The sequence below is a fragment of the Somniosus microcephalus genome, chromosome 4 (assembly GCF_052327205.1).
Source record: "Somniosus microcephalus isolate GS21.2 chromosome 4, FLI_Smic_1.0, whole genome shotgun sequence".
Lineage (NCBI taxonomy): Eukaryota > Metazoa > Chordata > Chondrichthyes > Squaliformes > Somniosidae > Somniosus > Somniosus microcephalus.
The window spans coordinates 73,538,026-73,557,792 of record NC_140990.1 but is presented as its reverse complement, the minus strand read 5'-3'; the positions used below and the strand labels follow the sequence as shown (position 1 = coordinate 73,557,792).

The following is a 19,767-nucleotide window of genomic DNA, read 5'->3' as shown; positions in this document are numbered from 1 at the left end:
CTGTGCAGCAGAGCCACCCCTGGTGCCAGGAAGTTGGCTGCTGCTGCGTTCCTCTGATAAGCCATCCCCCCAACAGTACCCAAAGTGGTGTATCTGTTTGAGAGGGGGGGATGTCCACAGGGAACCCCTGCACTACCTGCCTGTGCCTAGTACTCTGCCTGTTGATTACCCGTTCCCTTTCTTCCTGTCAAACCTCTACCTGCGGTGTGTCCAACTCCGTAAAAGTGCTACTCACGATGTCCTGAGCATCGTGAATGCTCCAGTATGCATCCAATCGCAGCTCCAGTGCTGCAATGCGGTCTGTCAGTAGCTGCAGCTGGGTGCACCTCCTGCACATGTAGTTGTCAGGGACACAGGAAGTGTCCCTGAGTTCCCACATATCGCAGGAGGAGCATATCACATGGCCCAGCTGTCCTACCATGACTTACCCTTTAATTAATTGAATTTAAATTAAATCAATCAATCCCACTATTACTCTACAGTTAATTGGTTTACCAACAGTCCCTGCTACACCAGAGAGACCTTAGAAACTATAAACCAGAGTTAAAGTTTAAAAATAGAGAGAAATACTCACCAGCCAATCACTTACCTGCTTCCTGGTGACGTCACACTTTGATTACTTTTTACCTCTCTCCTCGAGCCTGCTCCACCATTCAATGAGATCATGGCTGATCATCCAAACTCAGTACCCTGTCCCTGCCTTCTCCCCATATCCCTTGATTCCTTTAGCCTTAAGAAATGTATCTAACTCCTTCTTGAAAATATTTGATGAATTGGCCTCAACTGCATTCTGTGGTAGAGAATTCCACAGGTTCACCACTCTCTGGGTGAAGAAATTCCTCCTCATCTCTGTCCTAAATGGCTTATCCCTTATCCTTAGACTGTGACCCTTGGTTCTGGACTCCCCCGCCATCGGGAACATCCTTCCTGCATCTAGTCTGTCTAGTCCTGTTAGAATTTTATAAGTTTCAATGCGATCCCCTCTCATTCTTCTAAACTCCAGCGAGCATAAGCCCAATCGACCCAATCTCTCCTCGTACATCATTCCTGCCATCCCAGGTATCAGTCTGGTGAATATTCGCTGCACTCCCTCCATGGCAAGAATATCCTTCCTCAGATAAGGCGACCAAAACTGCACACAATACTCAAGGTGTGGTCTCACCAAGGCCCTGTACAACTGCAGCAAGACATCCTTGTTCATGTACTCGAACCCTCTCACTACGAAGGCCAACATACCATTTGCCTTCTTAACCGCCTGCTGCACCTGCATGCTTATCTTCAGTGACTGGTGCACAAGGACACCCAGGTCTCGTTACACTTCCCCTTCTCCCAATCTATTGCCCATCAGATAATAATCTGCCTTCCTGTTTTTGCCACCAAAGTGGATAACCTCGCATTTATCCACATTATATTGCATCTGCCATGCATCTGCCCAATCACCCAACCTGTCCAAATCATACTGGAGTTTCTCGGCATCCTCCTCACAGCACACACGCCCACCCAGCTTTGTGTCGTCTGCAAACTTGGAGATATTACATCTAGTTCCCTCGTCTAGATCATTAATATATATTGTGAATAGCTGGGGTCCTAGGACCGATCCCTGTGGTACCCTACTAGTCACTGCCTGCCACTCGGAAAAAAAACAGTTTATTCCAACTCTTTGCTTCCTGTCTGCCAACCAGTTCTCTATCCAAGTCAGTACCTTGCCCCCAATCCCATGTGCCTTAACTTTACACGCTAATCTCTTATGCGGGACCTTATCGAAAGCCTTCTGAAAGTCCAAATACACCACATCCACTGCTTCTCCCTTATCTATTCTACCAGTTACATCCTCAAAAAATTCCAGTAGATTAGTCAAGCATGATTTACCTTTTGTAAATCCATGTTGACTTTGTCATTGCCTGGATAGAGAAAGTAAATCTGGAACAATACTTTCAGATATGTCTGGGCAGCAGGACATGAGGGCACAGGGTTCATGGGTGTGAAGAGCAAATTTAGGATAGACGGCAGGAAATCTTTCTTTACTCAGAGGGTGATCAACAGCTGAAATGGGTTGCCAGCAGGGTGGTTTATGCCAGGACACTGGAGTAATTAAGAATGGAAAGATGGTAAGGTTGGTATTCTAGAAGGAGATTAAATGGGCTGAAGGGCCATCTTCATCCAAACCTATCCTGTGACCTTCCAACAAAATCTAGACTATTCCACCATGAATTGTAAAAGATAAACTACTGTTTGCTTTAGATGCCAATAAGTCAGGCATCTTCTTAAAGCTGCTAATAGCCAATGTGTACCATCTGTCTAAATATAAGAACATTATAGCAAACGATTTTATGGTTTTCACAGAAAGAAATGGATGAATTGCAGAATTCAGCCTCCAAAACTCTGGTAACATTCCCAGAATCCCATGTAGTGAAATAGAATTTGCCTTGTTCGGTCGCCAGTAGTCAGTGGTCCTGTGGGTGTTCACTCCTCCTTCTAGCAACATTACATTTGGTTATTAGTCTCCCACAGGGCCACGATATCTGTAGCCAAAATTCCCATGTCATCACATCATTGCCAGTCACTCTCACAGCTTGCTGTTTGAAATCATCATAACCTCGGGTTTAGTTTCCAGCCACTTTACAAGAATGTTTATGTTGTGTCAGCGAACATGAAGGGCTGTATTTAGTGTTTTTAACTTTTGGTGTTAACACGATCATTGAACTCTTCTTGCACCTGTTCCCATTAAATAAGCAAGTGTGACTTTATCCACAAAATATGGTGCAGCATCACTGATTAAATTATCTGCATTGCTTTGTGGAGGAATGTTCCCTTCCTGTCATTGTATGTCCCAAAAGAGCAGCGAGGTTATGCTAAACATAAGAACATAAGAACATAAGAAATAGGAGCAGGAGTAGGCCAATCGGCCCCTCGAGCCTGCTCCGCCATTCAATAAGATCATGGCTGATCTGATCCTAACCGCCAATCCACTATCACAGAACCATCTCCTGAATCTAACAGAATTAGACACACGAAATAGGAGCAGGATCAGGCTACATGGCCCCTGGGCCTGCTCCGCTACCCACAGGGCCATGTCCGATCCGAACCTAGACTCATGTCCAAATTCCTGCCCGCTCCCCGTAACCCTTAATTCCCTTTACTTGTCGGAAACTGTCTATTTCTGTTTTAAATTTATGCAATGATGTAGCTTCTACAGCTTTTTGGGGCAGCATATTCCATGGACCTACCACCCTCTGAGTGAAGTAGCTCCTCCTCATCTCAGTTTTGAAAGAGCAACCCCTTATTCTAAGACTATGCCCCCTAGTTCTAGTTTCACCCATCATCGGGAACATCCTCCCCGCATCCACCCGATCCAACCCCTTCACAATCTTATATGTTTCAATAAGATCGCCTCTCATTCTTCTGAACTCCAATGAGTAGAGTCCCAATCTACTCAACCTCTCCTCATATGTCCATCCCCTCATCCCCGGGATTAACCGAGTGAACCTTCTTTGTACTGACTCGAGAGCAAGTATGTATTTTCTTAAGTATGGACACCAAAACTGTATGAAGTATTCCAGGTGCGGTCTCACCAATACCTTGTACATTGTACATTATATTCTATCCCCCTAGCAATGAAAGCCAACATTCCATTGGCCTTCTTAATCACTTGCTGCACCTGCATACTAACATTTTGAGTTTCATGCACCAGGACCCCCAGATCCCTTTGTACTTCAGTACTTTCCAGTTTCTTGCCATTAAGATAGTAACTTGCTCTACGATTTTTCCTGCCAAAGTGCATAACCTCACACTTTCCAGTATTGTATTCCATCTGCCAAATCTCTGCCCACTTACTTAGCCTGTCTATGTCCCCTTGCAGGTTTTTTATGTCCTCCTCACTCACTACTTTCCCTCCCATCTTAGTATCATCTGCAAACTTTGATATGTTACACTCAGTCCCCTCCTCCAAATCATTAATATAGATTGTAAAGAGTTGGGGACCCAGCACTGACCCCTGCGGAACACCACTAGTTACTGATTGCCAGTCTGAGAATGAACCATTTATCCCAACTCTCTGCCTTCTGTTAGATAGCCAATCCTCTATCCATGCCATAATATTACATCCAATCCCGTGATTTTTTATCTTAAGCAATAATCTTTTGTGTGGCACCTTGTCAAATGCCTTTTGGAAGTCTAAATACACTACGTCCACTGGTTCCCCTTTATCCACCCTATATGTTACTTCCTCAAAGAACTCCAGCAAATTTGTCAAACATGGCTTCCCCTTCATAAAACCATGCTGACTTTGTCCTATTAAATTATGATTATCCAAATGTCCTGTTACTGTCTCCTTAATAATGGACTCCAATATTTTACCTACCACAGATGTTAGGCTAACCGGTCTATAGTTTCCAGCCTTCTGTCTACTGCCCTTTTTAAATAAGGGTGTTACATTAGCAGTTTTCCATTCTGCCGGGACCTTTGCTGAGTCCAGGGAGTTTTGGAAAATTATTACCAATGCATCCACAATCCCTACCGCCACTTCCCTCAAGACCCTAGGATGTAAGCCATCAGGTCCAGGTGATTTATCCGCCTTGAGTCCCATTATTTTACTGAGTACCACTTCCTTAGTGATTTTGATCGTGTTTAGCTCCTCCCCCCTTTAGCCCCCTGTTTGTCCAGTGTTGGGATATTCTTAGTGTCCTCTACTGTAAAGACTGATACAAAATATTCATTCAGTGTTTTTGCCATCTCCATATTTCCCACCATTAACATAAGAACATGTTCTTATGTTCTTATGAGTTGAGGAAATTTTTTTTCACCCAGAGGGTGATGGGGGTCTGGAACTCACTGCCTGAAAGGGTGGTCAGGGCAGAAACCCTAATCACATTTAAAAGTTATTCCAATATGCACTTGCAGTGCTGTAACCTACAAGGCTACGGACCAGGAGCTGGACAGTGGGATTAGGCTGGGTAGCTCATTTTCGGCCGACACAGACACAATGGGCCGAATGGCCCCCTCCTGTGCCATAAATTTCTATGATTTCTATGATTCTATTAACGTTTCAGGTCGATTAACTTTCGTCAGAACTGCAAAAAGTTATAGATGTAACAGGTTTTATGAAATTACAGAGACGGGGAAAGGGGGATGGGAGGAAAGAACAAAACAGAAGGTCTGCGATAGGATGGAAGACAGGAGAGATTAAATGACAAAAGGGATGTTGGTGCAAGCCAAAGGAGATGGTAAAGGGACAAGTGAAGAAACAAACGATGGGTCTAGAGGAGGTGTAAATGGGAATATCAGAATCATCAGCAACAACTGCCATCAGAAAAAATGGGGGCAGAAGTTATGATCTGACATTGTTGAACTCAATGTTGAGTCTGGAAGGCTGCAGAGTGCCTAATAGAAAGATGAAGTTGAGCTTCATTGGAACAGTGTAGGAGGCAGAGGACAGAGAGTTCACCATTTTAGTGGGGTGGAGAATTAATCCTTTTCTATGTTGTGTGTTTTTTGGGTAAAGGTAGAGTGCCTCTGCTTGCCTGTGGGAGTGAGGTCGTTTTTTAAAGAGACAGTGTGTGGGAAGCGATTCACTCTGTCATGCACCAATGTTTGCACATTGATAGACCAGCCGGTTCACACTGGTGATGGACCTTTTAAATGTCTGGACTATGAGAAGAGCTTCAAAAGCAAAAACAATCTGCAGACACACCAACACACTCACACAGGGGAGAGGCCGTTCACCTGCTCCGTGTGTGGGAAATAAATTACTCGTTCATCCAACCTGCTGACACACCCGCGAGTTCACATGTGACGGCAGGGGTTGGAAGCTGCTGTTATTGCTGCTTTTAATCAAATCTCGGACTGAACCATGTTCATTCTGACAGTTGAGGTATGTTTCTGCTGATATTAATAACCCCTATAACTGGGTTGCAGTTTAATATTCTGGGTATATATCAAAGTAATCAAAGGGTGAAGGGTCAGGTAAAAATTCAGCTGATTGTGTTTGCCTTCAATGGAGTTTATTTTTACTTTTTCCAAACACTTCAGCCTAGAAATTCAGTATAGCCACTTTTGGGGCGGAAAAGTCGGGCGGCCGCTAAAGTTTGCGCCCGGCACAAAGTCGAGGCCACTTCGCTGATATTCAGTAGCTTCGCCCTAAGAGTTTGCTCGAGCGCTAAAACTGGCGTTACACAACTATCTTTAGGCGCTAAGCCGGAGGTGCTGAGCGATACCGCCGAGGCCGGGCGCAGCACAGGTGCGGTCATTTCTTGATTGACAGCAGACACCCTGGCGCCGGCCAGCTTTTAAAGGGGGAAGGGTCGAGTTCGTCTGCTGCCACGCCCTGGACACTGCAGCCCTCCAGCTAGGCCTAAACACTACTGCTGAACAGAAATAGCGCCGGGAAAGATGCAGAAGGCCCGTGAACGAGCGCAGCGCTTCAGTGGCCATGATTTGAGGGTGCTGGTTAGGGCTTTGGAGAGGAGACGCAAACTCTTGTTCCCGGACAGTGGCAAGAAGCCTGCCACCAGCGTCTACAGGAAAGCCTGGAGGGAGGTCGCCCACAGGGTCACATCCAACAGCGAGGTCCCCAGGACTGGTGTCCAATGCCGGAAAAAGTTCAATGACCTCACAAGGATTGTCAGCGTGAGTCCCCTTTCCAGTGTCCTCCTCATCCTTGCATGTGCACCTCACATTATGGGCAAAGGGACCTAAAAGCCCTAATGGCCAGCCCTCATCCAGCAGCTATGGGACTGGCATGAACATCAATTGCACATTCTGCACTTTACACACTGGCCAAGCTATTCGACCATGGGAGGCAGTGCACACAAGATCTGGGCACCACAATGGCCAAGCTATTCGACCATGGGAGGCAGTGCACACAAGATCAGGGCACCACACTGGCCAAGCTATTCGACCATGGGAGGCAGTGCACACAAGATCAGGGCACCACACTGTACTTAGAGGCCGTCCTTTCTCTTGCAGGCCAAGCTGGCACACAATCAGAAGAGCCGGACTGTGACTGGGGGAGGCCGTCCCCAGATCCAGCAGCTCAGTGACCTGGAAGAGCGCGTGGGTAGCCTCATGGGTGCCCGGGTGATTGGCCCCGTTGCATCTGGAGATGCCGACCCTGTTCTGGGCACCAATGGTAAGAACATCACCTTTTGGACCTCTCTCGTCCCACTTGCGCTTCAGATCTACATCCTTTGCCACTGTCCGACCAATGCGCTGAATGCCACCACTCATGCCTCCCTCGCTGACGCCCTCTCCTCACTCTAAAGCTACTCTTGTGCCTTCCTGCTTTCAGATGGTGAGGAGGAGGTCCCTGAAGCTGCCAGTGACAGCCCCTCGGAAGAGGAGGAGGAGGAGGAGGAAGAGGAAGAGGAAGGCGGCCCATCAGGGGAACCCTCAGCCGCGCCAGGGGATGCCAATGGAGGGGACACATCTTCCCTGGAGGAGAGCCAGGGGGAAGTGTCAGAGGGGAGTGTAGCTCCTGTGCCCAGTGACGTGCAGCAACGCAGGAAGAGTCGGGCAGCTCGGCGGCCTTCTTCCCAGAGGGGGGAAGGGTCGCAGGGGAGTGTAGTTGCTGGGCCCAGTGGCATCCAGCAACGCGGGAAGGGTCGGGCAGCTCGGCGGCCTTCTCCCCAGAGGGAGAGTCCGGCCTCCAGTCCGGAGACGGTCCTCGCCCAGGAGGTGCGCCTCCTCGATCAAATGTCCGTGGACTCGGATCGCCGACACACCGAGTTCATGGGGGTTGTGGCACAGTTGCCTGAGGCCATCGAGTCCCTGGCTCATAGTGTGGCTGATTTCGGTGCCTCACAGGCCAGGAGTTTCGAGCAATTCGAAGCAGCACACGCCGCGAGTCGGGCCGAATTCGGGGCAGAACAGGCCGCGAGTCGGGCCGAATTCGGGGCAGCACAGGCAGCGAGTTGGGCGGAATTCGGGGCAGCTCACGCAGCGAGTGGCCAGGTGATCAGTGGTGCCATGCAGTCACTGGCTGGTCTGATGCGGGCACAGACCAGGGCAGTACGGGCACTCACTGCTGCCACACTCGCTGTGTCAGCCAGGCATCGCCAGGGCACCCGCCGCGCTGCAGCAGCACAGCGGTCTGTCCTTCAGCAGATTGCTGCGCATGCTGCAGTGCTGGCCCGGGCGAGTGCCAGTGTCTCAGGCGAGCAGTGAGCGCCTGCCATCAGCCAGCTTGCCCCCATTCCTGCAGCCGCCACTGCCACTCCCCCAGTGGAGCTGCGACGAGCTGCTGGAGAGACTGCTGCTGCCCAGCCACAGCTGCAGCAGTCACCAGCCGGCCCCTCGAGGGCCAGAGCTCGTCTAGGCTGACCCCCAAGGGCATCTGCCGTCACGCCATGTGCCCCTCAGGAGCCTTCCCCCAGCCTTGCAGCAGCCACTGGGCACACTTTGAGGAGGAGCAGCAGGGCGGCCAGGGGCCGTAAAAGGCTGGTCAAGGGATCGCCCTCGCGGGCCACAAAGTAGAGGGTGTGGGCAAATGTGTTTTTATATGGGGATGGTTGTTTTGTTTATGGGGATGGTTGTTTTTGTAAGGCCGAGGATGAAGGCCATTTTTGTGGAAATGTTTTGTTATTCCTCCCCAGGTTGTGGGAGTGAGTCATGTGTGTGACTGTTTTTTGGGGGTGTTGTCTGTTTTTGGGTTTCATGTGGGAAGGGCCCTGAGTTTGTTCAATAAAGCATTTTATTTATTCAGCTTGTCCATGTTTGATGTTTGAAGTGGTTGTTGCCTTAACCGGCTGAGGGCTTGCGGAGCGGCTGCATTCAGGTCCCTTCATTGGCACAAGCCATTCCCTGACAGGGGGCCTAGAAGTAACGTTCAATAAGCCGCCGACGGGCGGCCCTTGGACCTTGTGCCTCCCTCCTGGGCTGGTACTCCTCCTCCTCCTCCTCCTCCTCATGCTCCTCCTGCTCCTCCTCCTGAGGTGGTGCTCCAGCGTGAGGTGGCAGTGCCTGAGTCCTGCGGATAGCCAGGTTGTGCAGCATGCAGCAAACGACCACGACCTGGGAGACTCCGGCGAATACTGCAGAGATCCGCTGGAATTATCCAGGCAGCGGAACCGTTGCTTGAGGATGGCAATCGTTTGTTCTATGATGTTCCTAGTGGCTTGATGGCTTTCGTTGTATGCCTCCTCAGCAGGGGTCCTGGGCGCGCGGAGCGGGGTCATGAGCCAGGTACACAAAGGATAGCCTTTGTCCCCGATAAGCCATCCTCTTGGGGGAGGCTGTGCCTGGAACATGTCAGCCACAGTAGTCTGTCGCAGGATAAATGCATCGTGGCTGCTGCCTGAAAAGCGGGCATTGACAGCTAGAATGCGCTGCCTGTGGTCACACACCAGCTGTACATTGAGGGAATGGTAGCCCTTCCGGTTGCGGTAATCCTCGGCATTGTCGATAGGTGCCCGCAAAGCCACATGCATGCAGTCAATGGCGCCCTGCACCATGGGGAAGCCCGCTATTCTTGCAAATCCCACTGCACGCTGCTGCTGCTTCTCCAGGGTCATGGGGAAGGAGATGAATTGGTGTCTCCTTCTGAAAAGGGCATTGGTCACCTGGCGGATGCAGCAATGTACGGCGAACTGGGACATGGTAGCAATGTCCCCAGCAGCGGCTTGGAAGGAGCCGCTTGCATAGAAGTTCAGAGCCACCGTGACCTTCACTTCCACCGACAGAGACGTCCTGCACCTCAGCTGTGGACGCAGATCTCTGTGAAGCAGCTGGCAGATCTCTGCAACCACCTCCCTTCTGAAGCGCAGCCTCCTAGCACACTGCGCGGCAGGCATGGTGAGATAGGACACCTGCTGGCAGTATTTCCTGAGTGGGTAAGGCCTACGTTGCCGACGCCTGTTGCCCCCTCTGCGTCTAGCCAGGGCTGCCCCTCTCACACAGTGTCTGCGAGCCCTTCGCACATAATGCTGAAACTGAGGGTTGGCACCCCATGCAGCCCCCATAATATACTGGCAAACAATGATCTCACAATGAAGGCGAATTGCCAAGCTCTGACCTGAAGCCAAAAACACCTCTCCTATGTTGGGCCAAATCAGTAAGCTCTCTTCCTTGGCCTCTGTCCATAAATCCGTTGCACAAGAGTGATTGCTGCAAAATGGCTGGCCTTTATAGTTCAGGGTAAGTGCCCTTTAATTTGCGCTCCCCGCGGCCCGCATGGCCTCTGCTGCGTTCCAGTTCACAGTTCTTAGGACCGCCACGCCCACATTGGGCGGGCGCGACTGAAGTTCCGGATTGGGGGCGCACAAAGGGCGTTGCACGAGGAAATGACGTCATAATCTGCGCGCGCAGCTGAGCGCGCGCAAACACTTTGCGCCGGCGCTAAATGTCTACTGAAGTTGGGCGTAGGCGCAGATCGCGCTGCGCCCGGCTGCTAAGTGCCTAGCGCTCAAGATCTACTCCTCCTAAGGCGCTAACGGCTGGCGCACGCAACTGAATTTCTAGGCCTTCATGTTTTAAAGGGTTTTCTTCAAATACTGACAACGACCACAGTGCAGCTACTATCAGACTCACCAATAAAAGGAAAGTTTCTCCTTCTCCATGGTTTCGAAAAATGGCATAATTTTAAAGACCTCTAACAGGTCTCCTCTTAGTCTTCTCTTTACCAGAGTAAAGAGCCCCAGCTTGCTCAATCTTGTTTGCTAGTTGCATCCTCTCTGGTGACACCTTTGTAAATCTATTCTGCACTTTCTTCAGTGCTTCAATATCCTGTTATATGGAGACCAGAACGGCCCACAGTACTTCAAGTGTGGTCTAACCAAGGTTCTATATAAATCTAACATTACCTCCCTGCATTGTTATTATATTCCTCTAGAAATGAACCCCAGTATTTTCTCTCCATGCTTTATGGCCTTATCAACTTGCGTTACTACTTTTATTTAGCAATTTATGTGTGTGTATTTCCAGATTTCTTTGCTACTTTACTCCATTTAGTTTCTTACCTTCTTAGGAATAGGTGGCCTCCTTATTCCTCCCACCAAAATGAACCACCTCACATTTCACTATATTGAATTTCATTTCCCATTTATCTGCACAGTCTGAAAGCCTGTTTATGTATTCCTGTATTTCTGTGCAGTCAAAATTATTAGCTATATATCACCCAATTTGGCGTCATCTTCAAATTGCAACAATATGCCTCCAATTTCTGAGTCCAGTTTATGGTAAACAAATATTTACAATTGGGGCTTTCCATAGTGGGGCGTTTACCCAGAATCCCCCGCGCAGCAGACTGTGCCCCATCAATGACCACAGGAGCTCAGTGCGCAGGCGCAAGACTGGGCGGTGCTCTGAGCATGTGCAGGGCCAGTGGAGGCTTTGGGCTGATGAGGAAGACACGGTTCCAGGAGGCGGTAGGAGATTGTGGGCTCGGGGTAGAATTGGACCCGCGGCTGGGCTGGGAAGCTGCATAAACACCCGGTGCAGGCCTCAGGCCCCGAATAAGAGCCCACGGGCCCCGTGTTTGCCCCGCGGTGACAGGCCCAGCCGCCCGGGTCAGCGGGGTCACTGGCCGCCATCTTGGGCAGGTCGGGATCACGGCGCATGCGCGGCCATCTTGGCCAGGAACACAGAGTGGGCGGGGCTTCAGGGTCCCAGTGACCAGGAGAGACAATCAGTGACTCATTGATTTTATTCTCACTCTGCACACAGTGGGTGGAGAACTGAACCCAACCAGAGTAGAGGGAGGGGGAAATCTGGGAGTGGAGGAAAGAAATGTTGGAGATGGTGCGATGGGTTTGGATTTCAGCACAGGGAGGAGGGAGAGTGTGTGGGACGGGGATTTACAGCTTTGGGGTTAAAATGTGTTATTTTGGTCATATTTCTAGATTTGCCATTTTCTGCCCACAGGGCAATCACAGGGCACTGACCAACACCTCAGTTTGTCAGAATAGGGCAGGTGGAACCGAGCCAGAGGCAGCTCTGGGACTTCATCTTCTGAGCATTGGGCTGGGAAACAAGAATTCCATTGTTTATTGGGCCCTGGCGAGCACTGCCCTCCCCCCACAATTTTAATATTTTGATGCATCTGTCTATTTATATACTGGAAATGTTTTAATTGCTTTCACAGCAAAATGCATTTATTATCAAACCTTCGCAGAAGACAACTGTGGCAACAATTGAATAAAACTCAGAGAGTTGTGGGGATCTGGAACGCTCTACCTGAAAAGGTCATGAGCTGATTCCATCAATGAGTTTAAAAGGGAGTTGGGCGGGTACTTGAGGATGAGGATCTTACAGGGTTACGGACAACAAGCAGGGATGTGGGACTAAGCACGAGTGCTCATTCTAAGAGCCAGCACAGACACGATGGGCCGAATGGCCTCCTTCGTGCTGTACATTTCAATGATTCTATGAAAACTAACAGAACCAAACAAAGAAATGATCTTCTTTGGTTATTGATCATTTCACTAAATTTCAACAGAGAACTCTATACACCAACAATTTACATTTATATAGAGCTTTTAAAACATCTCACGGCACTTTACAGTAGCTCAGTCAGACAATAATTGACACACATACTTTGTTTATGGTCCAGTGCACTGACACAAAGTTCCTTCACAACTGTAACAATTTTATTGCGGTTGCTGTGAAGGCTGCGCTCACTCTGCTCGTACACCTGGTCTCCAAAGGAGGCAAAACAGGACTAATGCTGCCGAGCTCAGCTCTTTTTGATCAGAAAATATCAACTGTTTCGCCTCGTCAGGAAATGCACAAAAGAGGCAGCAGTGCTCATTGGCTGCCCAGGAAAGTCCCATTTAGATTAAACTCCTTCACCCAGAGAGTGCTGAGAATGTGGAACTTGCTGCCACAGGGAGTAGTTGAGGCGAAGAGCAGGGATGTATTTAAGGGGAAGTTGGATAAACACATGGGAGAAAGGAATAGAAGGAGATGCTGATAGGGTGAGATGAAGAGAGATGGGAGGAGGCTCGTGTGGAGCATAAACACCACATGGACCAGTTGGGCCGAATGGCCTGTTTCTGTGCTGTACAATCTATGTAATTCTATGTAATAAGAGAGGAAAGAATGTTCCCTAGAAACTGGAATTATCTGTTCTGCATTTTTATCCTCAACTTACAGTGATATCTTTTGTAAACTGCTTTTACAGGGAATATCATCGGCCTTTGAATGTGGAAGGAGAAATGTTAGCCTGTTCTGTCAGTGGAAAAGATTTCAAACATCAGTGCGACTGGAAAAGCACCGAGACACACAGACCCGAGTGAGAGTGTTCCAGTGCACTGACTGTGGAAAGAGCTTTAACCAGTTACACAGTCTGAAAAACATCGCACCATTCACAGCGGGGAGAAACCGTACACGTGTTCTGTGTGTGGACGAGGCTTCAACTGATCGTCCAACCTGGATAGACACAAGGACACCCGCACCACGGAGAAACCGTGGAAATGTGGGGACTGAGGGAAGGGATTCAGCTCCCCGTCCCGGCTGGAAATTCATCGACGCAGTCACACCGGGAAGAGGCTGTTCACCTGCTCCATGTGTGAGAAGGGAGTCACTAATTCCTCTGCCCTGCTGATACACCAGTACATTCACACTGGGAAGAGGCCATTCACCTGCTCCGTTTGTGAGACAGGATTCACTAAATCCCCCGACCTTCTGAGACACCATCGCATTCACACTGGGGAGGGGCCGTTCACCTGCTCCGTGTGGGAAAGGATTCATTCGGTCATCCCACCTGCTGACACACCGGTGAGTTCACACTGGGGAGATGCCATTCACCTGCTCCGTGTGTGGGAAGGGATTCACTCAGTCATCCAACCTGCTGACACACCAGCGAGTTCACACTGGGGAGAGGCCGTTCACCTGCTCAGTGTGTGAGAAGGGATTCACTCGGTCCTCCCACATGCTGAGACACCAGCGAGTTCACAAGTGAGTGCAGGGGCTGGATTCTGCTGTTTTTGCTGCTGTTAATCACATCCAGGACTGAACCATGTTCATTCTGACAGTCGGAGTTTGTTTCTGCTGATGTTAATAACCCCTATAACTGGGCTGGAGTTTAATACTTTGGATATATAGCTGATTGACTTGTCGGTGCTGCAGTGTTCATTTAAGAACCGCTGTCTGATCTTTCCCCTTAATTTCTGATGAGAGTCGCTGAATTATTTTACAATAAAATTATGAACTTTTACTTCAATCGTATATTAATTTTTTGTATAAAATCTACAATTCAGTGCCTGAAAGGTTCCACTGATTAACATCTCCAATTAGAAAGTGCTGATTAATCCTTGCTGACAATTCTTACTGACTTGTACATTACACACAGTGACACCTCCATTATCCACCAGAAAGGGGAATGGGAATTGGTGGAGAATCGAGAGTCCCCAAATGTTGCCCCTCCCGTCTGGTACAGCAATCCCCTCGGCACGGGAATGGAGACAAGTCCAGTTGTAGTGACGGGATGAGTTAAAGGTATTTACTCAGACGGGTGGAAGGTGGGAAGTGGTGTTCCACGGGGATCGGTGCTGGGACCACTGTTGTTCACCATTTACATGAATGATTTGGACTTGGGAATCAGAAGTACAATTTCAAAAGTTGCAGTTGACACTAAATTGGGGGATGTAGTTAATACTGAGGAAGACTGTGATAACATCCTTGTAGAATTATTCAGTTGTGTTCAGTAAATAGCAGCATCTTTTAATTTGCTTTGACTGATCACATCATTATATAGTTATGTGAAAAACAGAAATCATTAACAGCTCCCAATTTCAGAATTGTCAGATTCAAACTCAACTTCTTCCAAGTACAATCTAACATTTCAAAAATTGTAATGGATGTAGGCGAGATATTAGGACTGTTGTCTAACACAATCCAAACACAGTGACACAGACAGATGGGCAGGTGTAGCTTCACAGCGAATCCTTTCAAGCCTCACTAAAAAGTGGCAGACTGGCAATCAATTGTTCACTAATGGAGTTGTGATCTTTGTAAATTACAAAAGGAAATGCATGGAAATGTGTCAAAGAGTTGATTAACAGAGTGAGGCATCATCTCCCTTGGATTTCTATTTCTGACGCCAGGAACAGAAAAAGGTCATTGCAACACGACATAAACAGACTCTTCAGGTGTGAGACATCAGACTTCAGAACAACACGTCTGCCAGCTCTGGCCACAAACCTCAGTACAGTCAACCTTTCAGCAACTGCAGCCCTGATTAAATAACTAGTAGTTTAACATGTCTAGTAGAGCTTTTGTATTTCTATTCAAAATAGAACAAAATCTATTTGTGACACACACACAAAGGTCGCTACAAACTTCCCTGAACTCCAACCCTCTGATTTCTGTTTTGTAGCGATCTTTCCATCCATTCTGCTGCCTGGCCCTTCACTCCACACGGCCTGACCTTGGTCATCTTGTCGATCTTACAAACTGTTTATGGATAGCAAGCTGGTCACAAAACAGGAAACAGAGAGTAGGGGTTGGGAGTAACTACTCAGACTGGCAAAAGGTGGGAAGTGGTGTTCCACAGGGATCAGCGCTGGGATCATTGTTGTTCATAAACAATTTGGACTCGGGAATCAGAAGTACAATTTCAAAATTTGTCGATGACACCAAATTGGGAGGTAGAGTTAATACTGAGGAAGACAAAATGCAAGAAGACATTAATAAATTTCAGAATGGGCGTGTAATTGGCAAATGAATTTCACTATAGATCAGTGTGAGGTGGTGTGTTTTGGTGGGAAGAATAAGGAGGCCACACACTACTTGGACAACAAGGGGGTGAAATTGGGTTGCTTTGTGCCTCCCGCGATATTCAGCGGGAGGCTAGCGGCGGCGGTAGTCGGTAGTGCCCCGCAGCACTGCACCCCCGGCAATGATGTCATCGCCATGCGCAGCACCCCGGCTGCAACCTTGGGTTGCGACCCCTGACCTATCGCTGGATGATATGTCCGACAGGGTCAGGGGTCGTTCCTGCAGCCGCGGCAGCGCCACTTAAAGGGCAGGTGTCGGGCGGCAACTTTTTATTTTGGCCGACTGCCAGCACCTGCCCCTTCCCCTTCTTCGGGGTGCCGGCCGCGATCGCTCAGCCCGGCGCTCCTCTTGATCCGACACCCCGCTCCCCGGTGGTCCAGCAGGGCCCCGGTGTGTGCAGTGCTAGGCCCCTCCCCTTTAATCAGGGAGGGAGGTCTGCTATGATGTGGTGCTATGCGCCGACGGGCGTGGTGCTGTTACATGAAGTGCCGCGAAATTCACTGGTAGCGCCTCAAGAGGGAGGGGAGCGCTTCCAGTAGCACCCCACCTCCTGCCTGGGGCGCTACCACTGAATTTAATTCGCGGGGCGATAACTTTTTCGGGGGGCTAAAATTAGCCCCGGCGACGTTAGCGACCCAAAGGGGGCGCCACCGAATTTTTCCTCCTAAGTGTCTAAATGGGCTGGAGGAGCAGAGGGATCCAGGGATACAGATACACTAATCACTAAAAGTAACGACACAGGTTAATAAGGCCATTAAAAAAAAACCACTGGACTACATTCCTAAAGGAGCCTCCTGTTCCGTGCCTAGGAGCTCTGAACCATGGCAGAGAGCGGCTGGGACACGTTTCTCACATGCCTCGAGATTAAGCCACATGGAGACTTTGCTCTCAGTGTGGCCCTGAAGGACTGCGTCCAGGCTGAAGTTCTGTTCCCGCCGTACGATCCTCCCCCAGATTGTCTTTTCTGAGCTCCAGCCAGGTGATGCTAAACACTCAGGTGGGAAAGACAAAAATCTACAACAATGTGTTTAACACAAAGCTGGTTTATTTGACATATATCCAGAATATTAAACTCCAGCCCAGTTATAGAGGTTAGTAACATCAGCAGAAACAAACCCCAACTGTCAGAATAAACATGGTTCAGTCCTGGATGTGATTAACAGCAGCAATAACAGCAGAATCCAACCCGTGCGGTCACTTGTGAACTCGCTGGTATCTCAGCAGGGTGGATGACTGAGTGAATCCCTTCCCACACACAGAGCAGGTGAACGGCCTCTCCCCAGTGTGAGTGTGCTGGTGGAAAGTGAGTTCAGATGACTGCCTGAACTGTAAGATTCGAAAATTTTCATTATAAATTCACACAAGACAACAGGATTAATAATACAGCTTTATTGACCAGAAGAAGCTTGTACAGTTAAAAACCTTTGATAAAAGGGCATACAAAATGGCCGCCGGACCTCGTGATCAGTTTCTTGGGCCATTTGATTTCTGTTACTGCAAGCCAGACAGGCTTGTGGATTGAGAACAGTAAGCCCGCGAAAGCCAATATCGGGAAACCGAAACTCAGGGAAACAGCATACATATTCAATGGATTCTAAGTACAAGACAGTTTCAGGCAAACAGGATGGGGCCCATCAAGATATGGGCGGACAATGAATGAACACTTAAACCCATTTAATGTACAAAGGAGAAACCGTTTAACAGCCATCAAGGGAAATCTCCAGACCGATCAATATGCGAACCGAGTTACGGTGACAAAGTAAAAGACATTAAAAGACATTATCGGCCAGGAAGGCCAGTTAAGTTATCACCGGCTCCCGTTACAAGACAAAGCGCCCCTGCAGAGTTTTCTGCCTGCCAAAATATTACAAAGACTGGACTATGATCTGGCGGGAGATAAAGCTGGCCCAAAAGGGTATAACTATGGATTTTGAAAAGTCCATCAACGCCTCTTCTACCTCGGTAGCTTCGGAATTCGAGCAGGACATTTCGGACGGACATTTTCGGAAAGGACAACGTGGTCGGTGTTCAGCCAGACAAGGCTCGGCCACGACGAGAAGACGACGAGGGTGGCCTGGGTACCGTTGTCGGGAGATCATCGACGACCCAGGCCGAAGAAGAAGACACCCTCGGGAAAACCGACGATCCAGGCCGGAGGGAAAGGACATTCCGGGCCTAGCACTCCCGTGCCTCAACATCCCATTCTCGAGGTGTTTTCCTGTTCCATGATCCAAAATCCACAACAGACTTAGTGGATTTCAGCCATGATGAGCGCTCACCGAGGCTGTGTCCACTGCCTCATCGCCTGAGAGAGAGAGAAAAACAAGCTGCGCCAGGAGTTTCCAAATCCACGTGACGACGGAAAGCTGTGCCAGAAAGGCTGCGAACCCCTCCTTTTCGCGAGTTTGAAAGTGGTGAGCATGATCCCGAGTTCCTCAAGTCGAAACTTAGTTTAGGTATAAGGGGAGGGAGAGGGTAAGGGTAATCGTAATGTGTTCCCCCTTTTTCGATGTGCCGTGTGTTTCCCATTTCCATGGAATCAAGTTTATAGATATGTGCATGCTTGTAGTCATTTTGATTTGTGCTTATGATATGTATTTTGTAATGCTGCAAACTGTTTAATAATAAAAGCATCCATTTCGTGCTATTCATCCTGGTCTATTGAGTTTTTCTCTGCACTACAGTTCCCTGCACCTAAGTCCAAGGTCTAGAACCATAGGGAAGAGTGGGTCGAACCACTCAAGGGTAATTATTGCACGAAGCCTGGTAGGAGACCAGAACGGGCAAGAGAAACCCCCTACAGAACCCAGTCCTGCAGTGAGAGCACCTGAACAGTCTCTCGTCAGTGTGAACACGTTGATGGTATGTCAGTTCCCAGGAACTTTAATAGCACTTCCCACAGTCCAGGCATTTAAAAGGTCTCTCATCAGTGTGAGCGCGCTGATGATTCAGCAGGTTGGATGACTGAGTGAATCCCTTCCCACACACTGAGCAGGTGAATGGCCTCTCCCCAGTGTGAACATGCTGGTGTCTCAATAGGTGGGATGAATTAGTAAATCCCTTCCCACACTCAGAGCAGGTGAACGGCCTCTCCCCAGTGTGAACTCGCTGGTGTCTCAGTAGATGAGATGAATTAGTGAATTCCTTCCCACATTCAGAGCAGGTGAACGGCCTCTCCCCAGTGTGAATGCACTTGTGTGTTGATAGGCCAAAGGATTGGCTGAAGCCTCGTCCACACACAGAACACGTGTACGGTTTCTCCCCGCTGTGAACGGTGCTTTTTGCTTCCATGTTCAGAGGTCGGTGATATTCAGATACAATGAGTCGAGTGACTCTGTCAGATCTTGGCGTGATGTTTGGTTTGAGCTTACCATCTGCAAATCCTCCCCTTCTACTATGCTGTAAAATTAATTTAAAACGGGGAGCGTGAGAGAGAAACAACAAGAAACCAAAACAAGGATGTGAAATTGAGCTCAATGAATCTGGTCATTTGTGGGGCTGGCACTAGAAAAAAGTGACCATGAAAGCTGCCGGATTGTCATAAAAACCCAACTGGTTCACTGATGTCCCTCAGGGAAGGGAATCCACCACCTGGTCTGGGCCTACACACGACTCTGGCCTCTATGGGAGGAGAGAGAGAGAGGTGGGAGTGGGAGGGGGAGGGGGGCGAAGGAGATGAACTTTATACATTGCAACTCGACCAGAACTTTGACAGAACATCCAAAACCCACAACATCCACCACTTGGAAGGACAAGGGCAGCTGTTGCATGGGAGCACCATCATCTCCAAGTTACCCTCCAAGTCACACACCATCCTGACTCAGACATATTCATCGTTACTGGGTCAAAATCCTGGAACTCCTTACCTTACAACATTGTGGGAGTACCTTCACCACACGGACTGCAGGAGTTCAAGAAGGCGACTCACCACCACCTTCTCAACGGGCTACTGGGGATTGGCAACATATGATGGTCTTGCGAGCGACGCCCACATCCCGAGAATGAATTAAAGCAAATCTGTAGATGTAAACTGGGTTAAAAGCCTCTACAGAAATACTT

The 19,767-nt window shown here is 48.9% G+C and overlaps 1 pseudogene; it reads left to right on the top strand.

The window, feature by feature from the left end:
- The window catches only part of LOC147119225 (uncharacterized), a 106,917-nt pseudogene that overhangs the window by 31,182 nt on the left and 55,968 nt on the right, over positions 1-19,767 (top strand).